The sequence below is a fragment of the Oxyura jamaicensis genome, chromosome 1 (assembly GCF_011077185.1).
Source record: "Oxyura jamaicensis isolate SHBP4307 breed ruddy duck chromosome 1, BPBGC_Ojam_1.0, whole genome shotgun sequence".
In the NCBI taxonomy this organism is placed as follows: domain Eukaryota; kingdom Metazoa; phylum Chordata; class Aves; order Anseriformes; family Anatidae; genus Oxyura; species Oxyura jamaicensis.
Genome location: NC_048893.1, coordinates 63,655,426 through 63,670,844, shown reverse-complemented (window position 1 = coordinate 63,670,844; position 15,419 = coordinate 63,655,426). Strand labels below are relative to the sequence as shown.

The following is a 15,419-nucleotide window of genomic DNA, read 5'->3' as shown; positions in this document are numbered from 1 at the left end:
TTAATGGAGTCCCATCCGGTGGAAGGAATGACTGCATAGAGCAGATGCTGAACAACAACTTTGAATTTCTAGTTCTGTGGGAATCTGTCTTTTAATTCTTAACAGTAAAATCAGTTATAGGCTTTTCTTCTATACTGGGTAGCATTACAATAGATGTCCTCTAGAGAAAAATTGTGCAATGTTTATCTCAGCATGAGGTTATGCCAATTGCTAAAGAAATATCCAGTAGAATGTCATATTGCAGATACCTTCAGATCCCAGAGTCAGCCGCTGCTTTTACCTAGGCTAGGTAGGACGCAATGGATGGTCTTCAGTTCAGTTAAACTACAGCAATTTAACTTCATCTGATGAACCATTCTTTAATTTCCAGGCTTTCAATAAGTTCCAGTTGAGAGTGGTGCTAAGTATCACCTGGGGATTGAGAGAGTACTTATAAACTGAGGGAGTGGTGATATAAAATAGTGCTTTTAACTGCTATAACACCATTTCAAATCCAAACAAATTTATTGTGAAGTGAAGCCTGTCCAGAGACCCGCGTGAAATAGAGGAGGTTTCAATACAGTTCATTTAAAGTAGGTGCTTGGGTCACAGGAACGGCCCCCAAAACTGATACTAGCTGGCACTGTGCCAAGAACAAAATAGCATTGAGACTATGCGGCACTGGGGCATTTTTCTGGGCTTCAATTTGGGGAGGAGAAAAAAAAGATGTTTTTAAATATCATTTTTCATGATTCTTTCTGTTTCCTTTCCTGAGCTGTGAGTTAGAGCAGAGGCACACAAACAGTTGATTCGGCACTCAGCATAAATACAAGGAAGGAAACTTCTGTGTGGAAGAGCTGGAGCTAGAACAAGTGACAGGAGGAGCTGCCCCTGACGGAGCTATTTTTCTTCTGTCAGCAGCACTTTTCAAAACCCCTGTGGAGATTTCCACCCTCTCAGTTATGCTGAATGCAGAATAGGCTCTGTGTGGACATGCTGTGAAGGGGCAGAATCCTCTGCTGTAGGAAGATGAGGGTGGGAAAAGCAGCAGAGGATAGGGAAAAGTCCTGTCAAAACAGTGGTAAAGTTTCTGTCATTTGTGGAAATTATATAGAACAAACCAGTTTCCTCACCCGTAACCACAGAAGCCGAGAGAAATGAATTCTCAATTGCTTTCGTTCCTTAGAGGCACCATGGTCCCTGTCACAAGGTGACCTGACCACAAGCATCTTTGGCTTATTTCCACACGTGGTACATCCAACTGGGTGTTCTTCATTCCCTGTTCCTTATATGTTGATGAAAACTACTCATATTTCATCCAAAGTATGGGCTGCATGACAGCACAGAGGGAAGTAACTTCTCCCAAATTGTTCAAAATCCTTCAGGCCCCAGCCGTATCCCCCACTGACTTCAGTGGGAGTGGAAGGGTTTGCTGAGGTACATCCCATCTGCTAGGTTGGGATGTATGTTTGAAACATGGTTTGGGGGCTTCAAGGATCAGCGTGGTTCTATATCTGTATTACCATTTGCTTTGTTTTCAGTAGAGACAAGGTTCATCATCTGAATCTTTCATAATAGCAGTAGTAGGGTTTTTTTAAAAAAAACAAAGTATAGTGTTCATGCTACCTATTGCAATACTGTGTTTGATCCTGAGGACAGCAGGTATGAGAGGAAGGATACAGGCCTCTCTTCATCCCCCTCACTAACATAATCATGGTGAGTAGCCAGGACCTGGTTCTGGGGGACTTTACCCAGCGGTAGAGACTGCAGCACAAATGATGGTGGGCAGCGCTGCAGTACCATCCTACCCCCATGCTGGGTACAGGAGAGAGGTGAGGGAAGGGGAGTGAATGGAGACACAGCAAGAGGCAATCAGAGCAGAATGGGATGCAGATTGTTATTATTATTATTGTTATTTGGATGGCATCAGCCCTCAGTGGGCATGATAATCGTGTTCATTTAGAGTCAGAATACTACCAGAAATCAGCTTGATTCCCAGCACTGGTTCCCAGGAAGCCAAATACCTGGGTAGGCTTGCAGTTTCTGGATAAATGCTGTCACTGTTCTGTAAAGGGGGGACAGCAGAAGGTTTTTTAAGTGCCCCTATAAAAGTGCAATTTGTATGAACTGGCCTGTCATTCTGCCACTGATTGTTATTGTCAGTTGCTTGACTTGATGGTGCTTGGGGGGAATTTGTAAGCGCTCTGAAATGTTTGCTGTGCATGCAGTGAAGAATTAAGCTTTAGGATTTACAGCTCTGCCCGTGGGGAGAGGGCACCCCCCATACCCCGCCAGGAGGACGCCGGTGACAGGGCCCCTTTCGTTCTGGCAGCTGAATGGCAGTCCCTGGCCAAGGCGGAGAAAGGCAAGCTCCAAAAACCAAGCAGCCAGGAGGATGACATAGGCCTGGGCTCTGTCAGAGAGCAAGGGAGATGTCAGCTGGGATTAGAGAGCAGCCAGCCTGGAGGGCTGAGGGCAGCGATAGCGGGGGGGGGCATGGGGGCCTCCATCCTCCCGGTTCTGCCTGGTATGGCCCAGCCAAGCCCCTGCACCCAGGGCATCGTGCAGACCTTTGGAGGGTTGGAGGGACCCGCAGAGGACACTGCAGAGCTGCTTGTGCACACTGGGTTGGGGTGCTCTCAGAGCTGCTGGGGCTTTGGGGAAGCCACGCAGGCTAATCTACCGCTATAGCTGTTACTTTGAGTTAATATTATCTACCTGCAATATTGTGCTTTGGCAGTTCAAAGCACTATGCAAACATTAAGTAATGCCTGGATGATTAATTATAATTAATTAGCAGGCAGCTATTCTCCTGGGATGTCAGTCCAGTGCCTTCCTCTAGCGCTAACTTCGTTGGAAATGAAAAACAAGGGATTGCAATGGCACTCTCCCCAAGCCAAGTCCTGCCCCAGATAGCACTGTCATCTGCTCCCTCCACTGAGTCAGTAGCCTGGGGCTTTATGGGCCTCGGGGGGTGCGCTGCAGAAATCACATGTAGTTGCTGACAGAAGCTTTTAGTGATTTAAAGCCCCAGTGAAACTGCTGGAATCTGCACGGGAGTTTATCTGTCACTTTGGGCCGGGTATGACGTCTCTTTTATTGCCTGACCTTCTCCCTGTTTGAGTTATGTGGTAGCCGTCTGGCTGCCGGTCAGACCAGGGACAGGTAGGGGTTTCTTTCTGTGAGGTTTCTTGCCACTGCTGCTGTGTCTCAGGGACAGGAGATGGCTGATACCAGCAAACCACGGGGCATGGCATGCACAGGCTCTGCTCCAACGTGCCTGATAAAACAAATGGGGCATGCAAACTGCCACTTGGGAGATCCAGGTTTATTTTAAACAATACCGCTCTCTTCTGTGTATATTTAAAGTTACTTCTTATTTACAAATATTTGGACCACACCAAAATCGTTACCCCATGATGACAGCAGTATATACAGATGGGTATGGGGAGAGCCCGAGACAAGCCCAAAGAAGGGTAAAAGAAGAGAAGTATCATTCCTACTGTACAGAGAGGGCCTGGGGACACGGAGAAAGGACAGTATTAAGGCCAGTATTTTCAGAAGAACTCTGTACTCACAGCAGGCACAGATTTTCAAAAAAGCTTAGATTTTTTTTTCAGAAGTATTTGAAATCAGCCAGTCTGAAAATGGATAATGGAAAGTAATTTTGCCATTAGACTGCTGGTTAAAATCCAGCCTTTGTCAGTCTGACGGAAGCTCTTCATTTGAAAACCGTTTACTGGCCAGCTTGACGTCTCTCCATCCTCTTCCTTGGTCCCCAATTTTGGCTACCTGCTGCCTGTTACCAGCGAGCAGAGAGAAGAGATGCAGATGTCTTTTTCAGCAGTTCTGTTGCTGTGGCATCTTTTCAAACTAATCTACACACAATTCTGTATTCCTACGGTTTTGTTGTTTGGGTGGATAAAACATTTCAACCTCCTCTCTATTCCTCTCCAGAAAGTGACAGTTGCACCTGTAAAAGCGATGTAGAATGCATGGAAATAAGCCGCAGTAACATGAGCACCTTTTACACTGGAATAGTTGCATCCAAGCTAGAGAATTAAAATTATTTTACTACACTGGCTTGAAAACCAGCATGATATTGCCAATACAAAATCTGACAGCAGCTGATCTCTTGAGTGTGTGCTGCCATATACAGAAGGAACGCTGTCCCTCTTTTAATGCTGGATGTTGTGTCAACATCCTCCCAGTGTAGGAACTTTGCAAGAAACTTCTGCAAGCTCCCAGGGCATCTCCTGGGTGCCTTTATGGAAAGGCATGATCTCCCCTGCATACAGTGGTAGAATGGGTAGAAAGAAGGAAGACCTAGCTCATTTTCAGCCCACTACCTGCTGCTTCTGGTTTCTGCCTAATGTCATTCCCTCCTGGCAATCCCTGAAGCCCAAGCAGGTGCTCAGGCATCCCTCTGATCTAACAAACTAAGAGACATCTGAGGGGGCAGTACCTTGGAGCTCAGTCATGAAGAGTGTCAGAGGCACTCAGGCAGAAACACTCGTGATTTTGGTAGTACGAGCAGCCATGCCTTCTCCACCTGTCAGGACATCCATCTGTAGGCTGTTATCAGTGAGTACACATGTGACTGGTCTAAGAGTTGAGCCAGTCCTCTGCAGGCCAGGTTATGAACCTCACACAGTGCCACTGGTGTGCCAAAACCAGTCTCTCTCTATTCACGCTGCTTCCTTGCATCCCTCATCCACCCTTCTGCCTGTCTGCCATCCTCCGTGTCCTACTGGATGTACTGTGCCTTTCTTTGTGCAGAGACCTGTAAGCAGAAAGGCTGGGGTCTCAATGTTTCTGGGGCAGACCCCAGCTACTCTATGAGCCAGACAAAAGTGCCTTATTTTGTGCTATGACTGTTCTTACAAAGTTGGCTTTTTGCCAAGGTTTGGAATCGGTGCTGGAACCACATAGTACCCTGCTCAGAGCTAATTGTCTTCCAGACAGGTCAGTGAACAGGCAGAAGGAGAAAGCATCTGCCTACAGAACTTCACATCTCTGCACATAAACAGTATCTACTGACAGTAGAGCCAAATATCTTTATTTTATCCTCAAAAGAATGCAAAAAATAGTTATGTGGGACACTTTCCATAGCATTCTGCCTACTCTGGCTGGGCATCCATCAGCAATTTCCTTTTTCTCTATGCTGTATATTCTCTCTGTGTAGATTTCGAGATCTTCAGTGCAGGGATTGTGCCTCCCGGTGTGTGTGGACATTGCCTGTTGCCTTGGGAATAAGCCCTTCTGGGACATCCAGCCCTCATCTGTCCCCAGCCTTGGAGCCTGTTCCAGGCTGGAGCTCCAGCCCAGGAGCCTGTTCTTGCCTGTGCATGGCAGAAATCTTCTAGCCTAAGGTTATCCATCACCCCCGCTTCTGTAGCTCCTCTGATTGCCATGGTTGTCACGCTTGAAGGGAAGAGAGCCCTTGACACTGACTCAGGAGAGGCTTGCATATAGCTGGATTTTTAGATTGGCACCCGGCGCCTTCGCCGTGGTCCCTTTGCTTGCAAATTATTTGATATCATTTTAATTCTGAGCCGAATTAGAGCAGTGCGAGGGTTGCCATAGCAACCATTTCCTTGTGCCTTTTGGTCTGACTCATTGCAGACAATTACTCTCGCGCTCCAGGATTCACAGATGTGATAGGAGAAGAATCATGTGCTGGGTTTTCAACTTTTTTTTTTTTTTTTTTTGCTTTTAATTTCTTTCCCATCCTCCCTTGCATTAACTCTTACCTAGCCAGGATCATCAGGGGCCCTATATCTCTGCCCAGGGCCCCGTGAGCCTGTGGGAGCATCTTGCACGTAGAATATGTATAGATGTTCAATGTGCGAGGGAATTTGTGCATATGCGTGTGGTTTTGCATATGCAAACAGTCTCTCTGCAGCATGTTGTGTGGTTGTGATACCTGTCTGCACATAGAGCGATGAGCATGCACAGATGCTTGTATTCATGGAGTGATGTGCATATAGTCCTGCCCATGGTGGGACTGCGTACTCGCACATGTTTTCTGTGTTTACACAGAGGTATGTACATCAGTAATCCACGTGGATGTGGAAGTGTACCTGGTGTGTAGTAGATGCGGGTGTGCAGAGATGGATAGCAGCAGTCCGTCGGGTTGTGGATGGGCCAGGGCCTCCCATTCGGAGCTGTGTGAAGATGCAAAGGCTACCAAGCAGGGGCATTAACACCTCTGACCAAGCAGGGTGCAAACCTAGATCTCCATGTGAGTGCAAGGCCAGCACTTTGCCTCACTCACACCTATCCCCCCCACAACAACCCATGCCTGCACATCTGAAGTGGTGTTATCCATGCAAGGAGCATAGCTTTGGCATGGCTATACTTGATGTCATGAGCTGTGTTAGGGCCTGTAGTTCAGCAGAGGAGCAAAGTCATGTGAGAAGATGCTAAAAGGGTCACAGAAGTAGTCTGTCAATGTGGGGGTGAAGGTGGTAAATACAGGACTGCAAGGTTATAGGAAATACTTTGTGAGGTGATTTGGCTTAATTTCAGCCAAGGCACAAGCAAACAAGCATTGTGGGTTGAGAAACATGGAAACTTAGAAGGTCTGAGGCATTTCCAGTCTATTCCTAAAATGTATGACTTTTACCACCAAACGCAGCCTATTTTCCTTCCTAAGTTCCTTTTCTGCTGCGCCCTTAAGGCACAAATCTCCCCATCACAAGGCTATGTAATGAGTCTCCTGCTGCCAGGCCTTTCCCCTCATAAGACCTTTTTCTTCTGTTTCTCTCACTGGGATACAGAAGTCCCATTCGGAGGATCATAGGATACTGCTGGCTGAAAGGCACCTCAGGAGGTCTCTAGTCAAACTCCTGCTCAAAGTAGAGTCAACTATGAGGCCAGACCGATTTGCTTAGGGCTTCATCACAGGAATATTCCCAAAAAATGTTCCCAGAAATATTCCTCGTTCCTCGTTACGCTACAGTCTCAGTCTGCAAAGAGGCTTTACTGGCAGCAATTCTCCTTTTCTCTGCCTGTCCTTGCCCTGTGCAAGGGCTCACCAGGGGCGGCGGAGGTGCTGAATGCAGTGGGTACAGGCCCGGCATTGGGTGGTGAGGCCTGGAGGGTGTGTGAGGAAAGGAGAGAGCCTGCAGGAGAGCTTGGGCAGGAGCTCTTGCCTGGAGGCCCTGGGAAGGGCCCTGGCAGCAGGATGAGAGGGGAGGGCGGTGGGGTGGGCAGGAGATAGGCCGGCTGTGGACAACCTCTCCCAGAGGGTGAGGAGGGGTGGTCTGCCCCTGGCTCCTGGCACTGCTACAACAGGCAGCAGTGCAATGTCTGCAGCGCGGGGAGGGAGCTGGCCTGCTTTCCGGGACACTGTGGAGCCCACGTCTCTGGGAAGAGTCAGCAAATGGCAGCGCCTGGTTCTGCTGCCCTCCATCTGTCTGCCACCACAGGCAACTACTGAGGCGGCTTAAGCTGGCTCTGCAGAAGAGCCTGTGTGGAATGGAAAAAAGAAGAGACAGCGAAGAAAGCTGTGTCTAAGAGGTCAAGAAATGTAGGGATAAAGTGAAGATTGCTTGCAAATCAAGCTGAGTTAGACCTTGCAAAGCAGATTAAAACAAACAGCAAAAGATTCTTCAGCTGTTTAAATAAAAAGAGAGTAAGAAGTGGGGCCACTTCTGGGTGATCAAGGAGACCATAGACTGAGCCAAAACCCAAGAGGGCTCTGCACCCGAGTTATTGATAAGGACAGCAGTGTCGTCCTTGGGGAGAGAAGCAGTCTGACTGCTGGGAACAAGCCGCTCAAGCTGCTTAGTGCTCTCAGTGCTGGGGCCTGGATGCTCTCTCTCCCTGGCAGAACTGGCATATGGAAACACAGGCTTATAGCAGGGGTGTTTTTTTTTTCAACTCTGTTCACAGTTGTGACTTCATGTCGTCTGGAAAAGTGAAAATTCAGCAGTCAATATTAAGGAGGGGGAAGAAATAAGTTTGTCAGTCTCAGACCTCTACGTGTGACCTCTATAATGTTTGTAGTGCTTTAGAGAAAATCTGGAAGGAAAGTGCAATTATTATCATGTGGTTAGGGGAAAAGGGAGTCAGGCAATACATGTTCAACAATGCTAGCTCATGCCAGACTAACCCATTAGCTTCCTTTCAGATGATTGTTTTCCTGGAAGGCATAAGAAATTTCAAAGGTCTTATCTTTGTGTATCAGTAAGGCACTTGACGTGGTGCCCCATAAGAAACAATTTGTTAAGCTAGAGAAGATAAGGAAAGACAGAGGAGCTGTAAGGGACAGAGAGGTAGAAATTGAGTCTGGAATGATGGCAACAGCAAGATCACCTGCCCATCTAGCACAAGATTACTTGTAGCACTCCCCCATATTCAACCATGGTATTAGTCTTTGCTAGCGTTAACCTGAGACCCTGACGCTAATAGGAGTAGGTAGTGAGGAAGTGTCCCAATGACTCAACACTAGAAGGCATTGCTAGTACAGGGAAGGACCAGGATATCGTAGAGAAAGCCTTGTTTGACCTTGGCAGGAGTAGCAGAAACAGAATGAATTTCAGTAGTACGACAGACAAGGTCATATGCTTGAGAACTAATATTAGAAATCCGTGAGCTGGGAACTCTGTAAGATCTGCCAGAGAGCACAGCAAGCAGGACTAGAGGCAGCCCTTGTCTTCTCAGAACTGCTGGGTCCATTTTGCCAAGTCTCAGTAAGGATCCTCAGTATAGGCTGTGTTTGCCCCCTGATGCCCACAAAAAAAATAGGGAACCTTTGCCTACCACAAGATCTGAGATCCTTGCCAAAAGGCAACCAGGCAGACTTGGTGGCTCCCAGCAGCTTTAGCCAGGGCTCAGCAATGTCCTGCTGTTCTCCACCCTGTTCATCACCAACCTTTGGCTCCCAAAAGTTCATGTTCTCCAGATCTGTCTTCCAAATTGAGGATTAAAAAAAAAAAAAAAAAAAAAAAAAAAACCTCTTCAGGAAAGAGTTGGTAAATATGTCCTAAGAAAGCTGAAAGGAAAAATGCTGAGAACTTTATTAGCTGATGGTAGGATGATGGCAAGCGATGGTGTGATGCAGTTGTGGAAGAAGGAAAGGTTATCCTAGAATGCACCTGGTGAGTTATTTCCAATAGGAAATAAGTATCAGTGCTACTGCCCAAAGCCATGGGAGACCTCTCTGGTTTGTGTTACAATTTTGGCCAGAGCAGTACAGGCTCAGACAGGTACAGGCAAGGAGAGGAAAGGGAAGCCTGTCTTCATGAGAGCGGCCTGTGACAGCCCAGCTGGCTTAACCAAGTGGAAGCAGGGCTTCGGCAGGTAGGCTTGCCTTAATAAATGCATCCTGGAGGAAACATCTAAACTAACGGGCACTACTAGTATGAAAACAGCGTAGTATAAATAGGCCATGAAAATATTTAGGGTGGAAAACTCAAGGAGGGTTTCTAGCCATTAGGGTTATGTGTCTTTAGAACATCTTTCTAGCCAGAATCTGAGGTAAAAAGCCACATGGGTTTACGCTGAAGCTTGAAAAGTTTGTGAGAGGGTGGCAGTGCTTTTACAGGAGAGGTGAGACTGCGTTAGCTTGCAGCCCCTTCTCTGTCACTGAAGAACCGCTGAAGTCCTTGGTCTCACCATTCAGCAATACGGACCCAATCAAGCATGTAAGCCACGGAGCAGTCATTCAGGGTACTCCCCCTTCACCACAGCCCTCCCTTTGGGTGCCAGGCTGGGCCTTTTTGCTGTATAATTCACGTATTCCATGATTTGGTCATGTTTGAATAAAAATACTCCTACTAATGCAGCTGGAGGCACAGCACAGCGCCAGGAAGGCCGCAGGTTGGACGGGGCTGACCTAAAACCCTCCCTCAGCCTCTGACAGCGTGATGGTTTCTCTTGATTGATTTGGGTTTTGCAGGGTAAAGAGGAGGGAGCGGAGAAGCCCCAGCTTATGACAACAAGCCTTTAAAAAGCAGATGGGGATGTGGGGGCTGGCGTGTGTGTGGCAGCTGAGAAGTGAGAGTTGAGGAGATCAGAGAAGGGCGAATCTGAAAAGCAGCTGGTCAGGGGCAATCACTGAAAGGGGATGATCAGTCACAAGAGAGTGAAAATCAGCAGGAGGGAGGAGGAGTAACCAGGGGATCAAAGACATTTATGTCCAGTGGGAGAGATCTGAAAGATATCATATGAGACCAGCAGTGAACGAGAAAGTGGGGACTGCTGTCTTTCTCTTGCCAAGAATCGTAGAAATCTGGAGAGTTTTGTGAATCTGTGCTACAATAAAGGTGGTTACGAGTGGGATCAGAACCAGTTTACAATTAACCAGCTCCCTCAAAATGACTTACGGGGTTTTGCAGTAGCTTTTCCTTCTGCTGGCATCTTTAAAGTAGGAATAATGCTCACACAGCCTAGCAAGTGTGTTGTGAGACATGGCTGGTGGGTAGGTGTAGGGAAAGGTGATATTTACGATTGTGTGGCAATAGCTACGTATTATCGACAATACAGGTCACAGATTTTGATGGGTGAGGAGCGTACTTTTAAAAGGAGGAAAAATTGGAAACAACGCAACACAGGGCTACGGTATTGTTCCAGAGCTGAGGAAGTGCTTTATAGTGAAAATGAACTTAATGAAAATCTGCCTATCCTACAAAAAGAAGATTGGAAGGTGATTTGATTAGTGTATAAAGTACCTTCACAGGGAGAGATGCTGGTTACTAAACATATGTTTTTTAATCTACCAGAGAGAAGCAATAACAAAAGCCTATGACAGGAAACAGAAACCAAGCAGATTCAGATGAGATATTGAGCATGAATGCTAGCAATGAGCATGAGTAGTTACTGTAGTAAGGTACCAAAGGAAGAGGGCTTTATTTTTTCATCTCTTGCGTGTTTTCAAATCAAATTTAGATGCATTTCTGGAAAATTCTACTTAGCTGCATGTAAACACACACTGTTGGACTTTCTTCAGGATAACTTTTCTATTTTCTGTTTCATAAGCTAAACAGATTGAGCTCTTTAAGCCTTTCACAGCAAGGCATTTTCTGCCACCCTCAAATAACGTTTGTGGTTCTTTTCCGCACACTTTCCCAGTAGCGTGCAATACACAGAAGGTCAGACTGGATGATCTAAAGTCCCTTCTGGCCTTTATACTCTCTGAATCTCTGCCTCTGTGAATTCATTAATGTTTGCAAACTCCCAGAGAGCTGCCAAAGGCAAGCACTATAGAAATGCAAAGCATTGTTGTTACTCTGGATATTTCCCTTGAGCTTTATGCAGAGCTGGGTGAATATCTCAGTGTATCGTCTGTGCATTTTTTCTCAAATGAAATACCTACATTTGTCGCTCTTTCTGTGCCCTTTACGTGTTGACTTTCTGCAGATGTTCTAGCAAACAAGTTTATTCCCAAGTTAGAGCACAGAAAAAGCAAATGTTGAAGGGCCAGATCTCGACCTAGCGCCCCGAGCAAGGAGTTGCAAGTTGTCCTGGCTCAGAAGCTCCGTGCAAGACAGGTTGTTATTCTTAGCATCACTCTTTGCTTTCTCCTTGGCTCCAGGTGCCCTGCAAGTTGGCTTCTGCCTGGCAACAGCACTGTGCCACCGTAGGAAGGAGAGGTCTATCCCTTCGGTTTCTTCTCTCCCACCTTCTAAAGGGAGAAAAGCTGTGAGGATGCTGCCTTGTCCCTGTCTTTCTAGGGCTGCTACTGTTGTGGGAAGCTCCCCCAAAATGACAGAGGAAATTTTTTATTTACTTCAACTATGTTCTGTAACTAATCATCAGGGAATGCTTATCCTTTGTCTGCATTACAGTGTTCTCCGAGGGAAAGCTTTTCGGTCTTCAGAAATCCCATGCCAGGGCTTGCCCTTATCTAATCAGTGGATAGCAACTGACCCTCTGACCTGTGCTCCCAATCAGTGCTAGCCAGCGCTGTGCAAGCCTGCAGATCAAGCTGCCAATGATCAAGATACTGAGGAGGAATTCTGTTTTATATATTTTCCACGTATTTTATATATGCATATACATAATTGCATGTTTATCTGTATGAAATTATATGTGTGTGTGAGTAGATATGTATAGGGGGCAAATACATTTGCCAAATGAAAGATAATCAAATTGCAGAAAATCATAGGCTGCTCCCAGATGATCTGTGAACCAAAAAAGCCTGGAGTCATCAGATGAGTATGTTGGCTTTGCCTTTTCAGCTCTACATTTCTGGTATTGTATGAACTGCTTAGTGGTATCTGCGTGCGCTCCTGTACCTGCATGGTAGAATTAGATTAAACTATGCGTCATAGACACCATACTGTTAAACAACAGCGGTGATTCTCTCACGGCACATACCTTTTCAGCAGGAGAGATGCCTCAGCTGCTACCAGATGAGGAGTGTCTGGGTTCTGTTCCCAGTTTCTCTCTGAAGATCAGGCTGAGCATAGCAATGTGACTGAATATAACAGCAGTACGGTGGCACAAGGGTTTGCTTGCGGTGGGGTTTAACATCTTCTGTGACTCCGTGTGCCTCGGGATGAGCTTTTTCTCGCAGGAATAGCATGTGATGAATTGTGTGTGGATAACTCCGGGAGTGGACGAGTAGGGAATTTAAACGTCTTAGCTGCGTGTGATAAACCTAGCTAGTGAACAGCTGGTGGAGAGACTCATTTAGCTCTAGGGGTGACAGCTTGTGTACTTGGGGGTGCAATAGGATTAGATAGAGATTTCCACTCGTTTTAAAATAACCTTGCTCAGGAGGGTAAGAAATGTGGAGAGGCAGGAACCCGTAGCTCACTATTTGCTACAGCAAGTTTTATTGAACATTATGCTCTAATTAAAAAAATAATAATAAAAAAAGCTTTTGGAATCAAATTTGACCTGAATATAACTCCATTGGCTTCCGCATTCTTACACTGGGGATTAATTTGGCCCTTTCTACTTTTATGTAATGAGCTGATTGCCACAGTATCTTATCCTTGTTACACAATCGCCCTTGCCTGGCTGTGTCCCTGGAGCCGCGCCTGTGTGTTTCTAGATCCAGGGTCTCACCTTGACTAACTGCATGTTCAGTCCTCCAGCCTCACCCTGACTACAGGCAGATGCTTGCCTGGCATTTACACGCACGTGCAAACGCTGACGGTGTATGTGCATGTTCACTCTACGTTCAGGCACTATGGCGTTCAGGTTCTACTTTCAGGCAAGCATATGGGGAAATTCAGAGTTTTTTCCTTTACTGGCTGTATCCCTGCAGTGTTTGCTTTAGCAGGGAGCAGGGGAGAGGGAAAGTCACTAGCAGAGATCTCATTTAAACAAGAAGGAGCATAGGAAAATACATTCTTTATTATTCTTCTGTAACAACAAGCCAGAAATATAATATACCTTTAAAAATGATCTGTCTCATGCCAAAGAAACCTCCATTCAGTCATTTTAGAAAATCTTGTTGCTCTTCCTCAAACAGTAACAAAAAGAAAAAGAAATTACAAGTGCCATCTGTTCTCTGCAAGAAATGTGCCTGCCTGTACCACAGGTGGATGTGTGGGGCCGGGGGGCGGCAGGGAGCAGAAGGGGTGTTTCTGGTGGGCTTGCCAGCCCCTAAGGGACACACGTCTCTGGCCTGTTGGTTGGACCTGCCTGCTCCAGAAAACCTTTTCCTGAGGGCAGGTACCTCCTCTTGGCATTGGTGTCCCTGCCGGTGGCAAAGGGTGGTTTTACTGGGGGTTCCCCCATGCCTAGCCGTGCCTGCAGGGGCACTGGGAGCCCCTGTCCCACATGCCAGAGGGGAACCCATTGCCTGGCTGTTTAGGGAGTGCTAGGGCTCATTCTGTGTCTGGCATCCTGCAGGAAACACTCATTCCTGCCCACGTCAGGCATGGTGTTCCCGATGTGCCTGCTGACAGGGCGACAGCTTCCCAGGTGTGCTAGGAAAGAGAGTAAGAGCCTGTTTGCCAGCAGTGGTACAAAGAGGGCATTTCCCAGTGAAGCCTGTTACTCTGCTCTGCATGAAAGAGGACAGGTCCTCGTCCTTCCATTTGCTTTCCAGTTGGACTCCCCGTAGCATCCTGCCTTCATGTTTCTCAGCAACTCTTTTCTCCCCTTCCCTGTCTTCTTCTCTCCTGGCTGGGTTTCTAAACATAGCAGTCCCTTGTCTAGGGTTGAGATGAATCCAGACTTTTTGCCTTCGAAATGAAAACAAATAGGAAAGGATGGGCGAGGTCATCATCAGCCCCACAACACAAGATATAGAAAATATTATTAGCAACAAAGAAAAATTGGTCGGGACAGGAGGTCGTTACAGGGGAGGTGCAGAGTCAGGAGGGTTCCCCCCTTCCTCAGCCCCTACGTTGTCCCCTGCCTCCCTCCTACTTGTTTTACCTCTAGTCTGTCTCCTTAAAAACACTCTCACTCTCTCTTGCTCACTCACGCACACACACACACACACACACACACACACATATAGATCCCATTGGTTTTGTGCAATGTTTCACCATTATTTGATGCAAGTAAAATATAGATCTATAAATATACCGCTCTGACTCAAGTCCCATTTCAAGTATGATTGCGGAGTCCAGTATGGTAAAGGGAGAAGTTCCCCTGAGAGGGAGGTTGTGGGGGGATTTGGATCCAGCAGGCAGTCTAGTCCCAGCTTGCTGGGAATGTGGAGCAGCAGTAACACACATAAGGAGGCTGCAGTGCACCAGTTCTGCCCTTCAGAGCGGGCCACAGTTGCAGCAGATGGGATGGTTTGAGTGCCTGTACAGTGCATGGGGGAAGAGTCCTTCCTCCTCACATCTTGCCAGCCCCCTCCTCCTCCTCCTCTTCCCCACAAGCAGTGTGCTGGGAGAGGGGGGTGCGGTGTGTGCATGCACTCGTGGGTGGACTGCTTCTCCCAGTCCTTCTTCCAGGGCAGCCTGGTCTTCTGCTTCCTGAAGAACATCCTCCTCTGTCCCGTGCAGCCCTGTGTCCAAGGGAAGTCATGCTAAAACAGTCCAGAGCATCCTGTCTCTTTGCCTCTGGTGGCCCTGGGTAGGCCAGGAGGGATTCTGCCACACCAGGCTTTGATTAAGACTTGGCCTGGCGTTCTCATGGGTCAGTACAACAACCTTTCCGGGACCAGAAGGGGTGAGGAGCCAGCGTGTATTGCTTCCACAGGGGTTCAGCAGCAGCGAGCAGGAGGGCCGTGAGGTGTCGGAAGGCTTTGGGATCCAGCTGGAGCAGGAGGAAGAGGTGGCGTGCCCTGGCAGGGTCCACCTGCAGTGCCTGCTGGCCTCTGAGCACAGGTGACTCGCAAAGCACCCTGCAAAGCTGGGCCCACTGCCAGCCTGTTTTCTGACGGCAAGCATCGCACCATCCCCAGGCACTGCGGATGCACGACCTCCGGTGTCATCTTCCTAGCCCAGGAATACCCACTGTGACGGGTTAGAGCAGGTTACCATGGCAATGTGCGCTCTCCCCTGGAGACAGCATTT

At 47.4% G+C, this 15,419-nt stretch overlaps 1 protein-coding gene across 1 annotated transcript in view; it reads left to right on the top strand.

The window, feature by feature from the left end:
* The window catches only part of CACNA2D4 (calcium voltage-gated channel auxiliary subunit alpha2delta 4), a 116,750-nt gene that overhangs the window by 56,494 nt on the left and 44,837 nt on the right, over positions 1-15,419 (top strand). The window lies entirely within an intron of this gene.